Source organism: Mauremys mutica, chromosome 1, assembly GCF_020497125.1.
Source record: "Mauremys mutica isolate MM-2020 ecotype Southern chromosome 1, ASM2049712v1, whole genome shotgun sequence".
Taxonomy (NCBI): Eukaryota; Metazoa; Chordata; order Testudines; family Geoemydidae; genus Mauremys; species Mauremys mutica.
Genome location: NC_059072.1, coordinates 132,954,060 through 132,960,059, shown reverse-complemented (window position 1 = coordinate 132,960,059; position 6,000 = coordinate 132,954,060).

Sequence of the window (6,000 nt, the reverse complement as noted above, 5' to 3'; positions counted from 1 at the left end):
ATACCTGCCCTGATGAGGTGTGAACTGTCTCTCTGTTCTTGGTGAGTTTTTACCTGGCTTCCCTTAAGGCACGAGGATACATTTTCAGCCTCATGACTATATACATGAAATTATAACCTATAACATCACTATAATATTACTGTAACAATTATTATAACATCACTATAACAACCATGCTCAGTGCATCATGAGCCTTCCGAAGACACTCAACATGACAAACTTTGCAGTGGATACCACACAATCATTTTATAAAGATGAACATGGGGGTGTAGGGTGTTCCCCCGAGGTACAGAGCATCACAGCATGTAATGGCAATCAAAAGCCTAGGAGAGAGTATAGTCAGGATATATGGACACCTTCCAGGCTGTAATCACAGGAATCAAGCTGTTTAAAATAGTCTCCTCCTTTTAATTCACTATGTTCCACTCTCCTGCTACCCAAGCTGATTATCAACACAGCACCCAGCTATTTCCCCTTCAAAACAAACACCACACTTGTAGAGATAGGTTTGTAGAATATTATACTTTAGAGATGCTCCCTCATAATGGACAGTATTATGGACATAGGAATTTGGAGATGTGCTCTGGAGGCAGTGGGGGTGGGGAGAGCTGTGTGAAGCAGTTCACCACAATAGTTGTCCAGTTCATTTTATTAAAGTTTTATTTCTTTCTCATTCACTGGTTTGCTATTTAATGAACTTCAAGATCATGTCAGAAGTGCTGAATGAGAAGGAAACTGCAGTCATTTTGAAGTTAACTCCTGTGTTTGCAACTGAAAGCAGAGACAAAGGGAGAAACCAGAGAACACTTTAGAGACAGAGCTGCAAGCCTATGTAGATTTGATTGTAAAGTCAATTCCCACAGCTAACAAGAAACTGCAACAAATAAGAGAGGAAATGGAGCAAAATGAATCATTGGGAATGCTTAAAGAAGTGATAATTAAAGCGTAGCCTGAAGAAATAAGCAGTTGCTGTCCAAGTATAAAAGAGTATTGGAACTGCAAACATGAGCTTACTGTGATAGGTGGGGTGATTTTCAAGGGCAGTAAGGTTGCAATTACAAGGAGCCTCCATAAAGAAATGCTACAGAAGATCCACAAGGGTCATTTAGGAATTGAGAAGTGCAAACAACAAGCATGAGAGGTGCTGTACGGGCCACGGATCAATCATGACTTTACTCATGTGGTCGGAAACTGCTTTTCATGCTGAAATACAAGCCATGCCAACAGGCAGAGCCACTGAGACCTCATCCAGTTCCACAAAGGATTTATGAGGAGGTAGGCACGGATTTATTTACCTGGCAACCAAAGGATTATTTAAGAGTTACAAATTATTATTTTCTGGATCCAGACATTGGCACACTGCACAATACTAAGTCAGTGATAGCTAGCATGAAGGGAATCTTCTCCAAGCATGGAATTCCAGATGAAGTCTTTAGCGATAATGGACTGCAACTTTCCAGGGCAGATTTTAGGCAATTTGCCATAGATTGGGATATTCATCACAAAACATCAAATCCAAATTATTCCCAATCAAATAGATTTGTGGAAAGATTTATACAGACAGTAAAGAACCTTATGAAAAAGACTTTTGACAGTGGGGATAATTTGTGTAAAGGATTACTGGTTTACCAAAGTACACCCCTGGAGAATGGCTTTCCTCCAGCTCTGATGTTAATGGGAAGAAGGATCAGATATAATTTACCAATTACTGAGAATTTACTGAAATCTCATAACAATGAAACCATACAGAAGATGAAAGAAAATCAGAAGTGGAAGAAGAAATATTATTTTGACCAAAGGGCCCGTGATCTCCCATCTCTTAACCCAGGTAATGGAGAGTGTCCAAGGAATCACACCTCTAATACTTGAGACCAAAGAGGTACCATTAAAGAACAGCTGCATCCAAGGTCTTATGTAGACCAGACAGACCAGGGGGACACATTTTGACATAATCAAAGGGATCTATGAGTAATCCCAGGCCTGGTCTACACTACGACTTTAGGTCGAATTTAGCAGCATTACCTCAATTTAACCCTGGACCCGTCCACACGACAAAGCCCTTTTTTTTTACTTAAAGGGCTCTTTAAATCAATTTCTTTACTCCACCTCCGACGAGGGGATTAGTGCTGAAATCAGCCTTGTCAGGTTGAATTTGGGGTAGTGTGGACACAATTCGACGATATTGGCCTCCGGAAGCTATCCCAGAGTGCTCCATTGTGACCGCTCTGGACAGTGCTCTCAACTCAGATGCACTGGCCAGGTAGACAGGAAAGGGCTCACAAACTTTTGAATTTCATCTCCTGTTTGGCCAGCGTGGCGAGCTGATCATCATAGGTGACCATGCAGAGCTCATGCAGAGATCATCAGCATGATGTGCACATTGTCGGGGCACATTGCCCGGCCCGTACTTTGTGAGAAGTCTATGACCATGTCTATGTCCTCATCACTCTCGTCACCGCGCTGCCATCGCCTCCTCACCTTGTTTTGCGTGAAACAACTGTCTGCCGTTGCTCTGATGGAGGGAGGGGTGACTGATGACAAGGTTTACAGGAAATCAACAAAAGGGGTGGCTTTGCATCAAGGAGAAACACAAACAACTGTCACACAGAATGGCCCCCTCAAGGATTGAACTCAAAACCCTGGTTTTATCAGACTGTTGATTTCACAAAACAAATTGGGTCAATTTCTTGTTTTGATCCACTCCATCTATCTTTTACATCTTAGGCTGGCAGCAGATGGCGCAGAACGACTGCTAGCTATCGTCATCTCCTGGGTGCTCATCAGAAGATGGTGCAGAATGACTGCTAGCCATCGTCATCTCCTGGGTGCTTGGCAGAAGATGGGAATGACCTGGCTGAGTCACTCCCATGTCTGCCCAGGCGCCCCTGACCGACCTCACTGAGGTCGGCTAAAAGAGCACCCAGGAATACAACGACAATGGCTACCAATCTTAGTGCATCATCTGCAGCCAAAAGGCAATGAGCTGCTGCTGTGTAGCAATGCAGTCCCACGTCTGTCAGCACCCAGGAGACGTACGGTGACGGTGAGCTGAGCAGGCTCCATGCTTGCCGTGGTATGGCGCCTGCTCAGGTAACCCAGGAAAAAAGGTGTGAAACAATTGTCTGCCATTGCTTTCACGGAGGAAGGAAGGAAGAGAGGGGCCTGACGACATGTACCCAGAACCACCCACGACACTGCTTTTGCCCCATCATGCTTTGGGATCTCAACCCAGAATTCCAATGGGCAGAGGAGACTGTGGGAACTGTGGGATAGCTACCCACAGTGCAAAGCTCCGGAAGTCGACGCTAGCCTCGGTACTGTGGACGCAGTCCACCGACTTAATGCACTTAGAGCATTTTGTGTGGGGACACACACAATTGACTGTATAAAACGATTTCTAAAAAAACTACTTCTATAAATTCTACCTAATTTCGTAGTGTAGACATACAGAAAGTACCAACACATTGACAGTAGATGTGGACTCCGGCATTTCCCATCTGACTGATCCTTTATCATCAATGCACAAAGGAGAAACTGCCAACGAACAAGAGAACAACTCAGACTGTAATGAAAGGTTGATACTGAGAAGACCAGAATGAGAAATTAAACATCCTGAAAGACCATAGAGACTTGCTAATCTGCGTGGGGAATGTGTATTTGAAGTGAGTGGTAGAGACTCAATCAAGAGTGATATGCTGGTAACCTCTCCTTACTAGGTAGGTGACACATTGGGTTTATGAACATAGGAATTTGGAGATGTGCCCTGGATACAGGGGGTTGGGTACACTGTATGGCTGTGTGCAGTTCACCACATTAGCTCTCCAGTTTGTTTTATTGAAATTGTATTCCTTTCTCATTCCCTGTTTTTTTATTTAATGAACCCCAAGATTGTTACAACCCCAATGATCCCTAAATGTTTGATCCCCCACGACCCACATTGTTCTCCTTCTGGCTCTACACATCCATCCCCTGATCTCTACAATGACTGCTCCTTTCAGCGCACTGTGCTTAGCATCCAGCTCCCTCACCTTCTGGTTTATACAATTCCAGGTGTTCCATTCTCACAACACACACTCCTCCTGGGGAAGGATTTTGCCAACAAAACGACCTCCAAAGAATCAATCACCTTAGCACATGCTCCCTCTCCTAATCACTGCCGCCCCACTTCCCTCACATGATGTAGTTTTTAATCTGTTTATTTTTGTCAGTGCCACATATTGCCCATGTACGCCCATAAAGTGCAGCTCTCATTGATTTCTGTCCCATCTCTCATGCATTATTAATGTATCTTCCACAGGAATTGGTGGGCTCACTCAGTCTGGCACAGGGTTTCACTCCCCCATGGGTTCTCTGGTGACGAGTGAGCAATGAATTCTGGCTGAAGCTTTTCCCACACTGAGCACATGTATAGGGTTTCTCTCCTGTGTGGATTCGCTGATGTCGAGTAAGATCTGATTTCCGACTAAAACTCTTCTCACACTCAGAACACCTATATGGCCTCTCTCCCATTTGCGATCTCTGATGTTTAATAAGGTCTGCACACATGTTCAGTCTCTCTGTCTTGTGTATTCTCAGGAGAGAATTCTCCTCCTTATTTTCACTCAAGAAGATATCATCATCTGCTGAAATAAAAATATATATGATTTCTTTGGGGGAAAACAATTTCAAACCCCAGAACTAAGAATGGCAAAGGGTTTATCCCAAATCTAAAAACTGTTTATGAGACTGATAATCAGGAACCAAATCTTTAGAGAAAGGATGGGGCCAATTCTGAAGCAGAGTAATGAAGACCTAGGCCTGGTCTACACTGGCGGTTGGGTGGGATTGATTTAAGTTACGCAACTTCAGCTACGTGAATAACATAGCTGAAGTCAACGTACTTAGATCTACTTACCACGGTGTCTTCACTGCAGTAAGTCGACGGCTGATGCTCTCCTGTCGACTCCGCCTGTGCCTCTTGCCCTGGTGGAGTACCATAATTGATGGGAGAGCACTAGGCGGTAGATTTATCATGTCTAGACTAGATGCGATAAATTGACCCCCACTGGATCGATCGCTGCCCGTCGATCCAGTGGGTAATGTAGACAATCCCTAAGGCTCATATCCTTAATGATATTTAGATGCCTAACACCCATTGGACTAAAGGACTAAGCACAGAGTTAGCATCCAGGAATGCCTAAATCCTAGTTGTAACTCTGACACCAATTCACTAAATGAACGCCCTTTGGACATGTGAAACACTATAATGGTCACCAAATATTATTACTGTATTAACTGATGGCTGTCTTGGAATTCCAGCATTATACTTTACTCATGGATAGTTTCTCAGTTGATTCAACAACTTACTCTTCATCTGTCTGGGTAGCTTTCAGAACCTCTCTTTTTTTGGTGGCCTGGAGATCTGGGACAAATCCCCAATGGTCTCCTGGGTCTGTCTCATCTCGTTCCATCTGGGAGATCACATCCGGTTTGGGAACCAGAAATCCTATTCATGAGACAGAAAACAGTTGATGTCATGATGTGTTAAATATTTGGGCAAATTTATTAAGCAAATGAAAACAATCATTCACCCAGTGAGATCACAGTCTCAAATGTCTCCCACATGACATCCCTGTAGAGTTCTCTCTGCTTTTCATCCAAAAGTTCCCACTCTTCCTGGGTGAAATACTCAGCCACTTCCTCGAATGTCATCTGTATCTGAAACAGGAAGCGTTCCCTACTCAGCTGACAACCCTAATGGTCAGTCACTAGCTGGGTAGCAGAGGATAGAGCAGCTGCATTAGGGAGCGTGAAAAGCATCCTGAGTGTAAGAGACAGGATATACGAGGAAGGCATATAACTGCACAGGGTCCCCCTGAAAGCTTTGTGGGTTTGTTTTATGCAGTGAAGGAGAGTGAGAAGCAGCAAAGAAAAGAGAAGAGGGAGAGAGTCAGGGAGGTTTGTGGGCTTGTTTTGTTTAAAGAAGAGGGAAGGAGGAAAAAATTGGAAAAAGGGAGATAA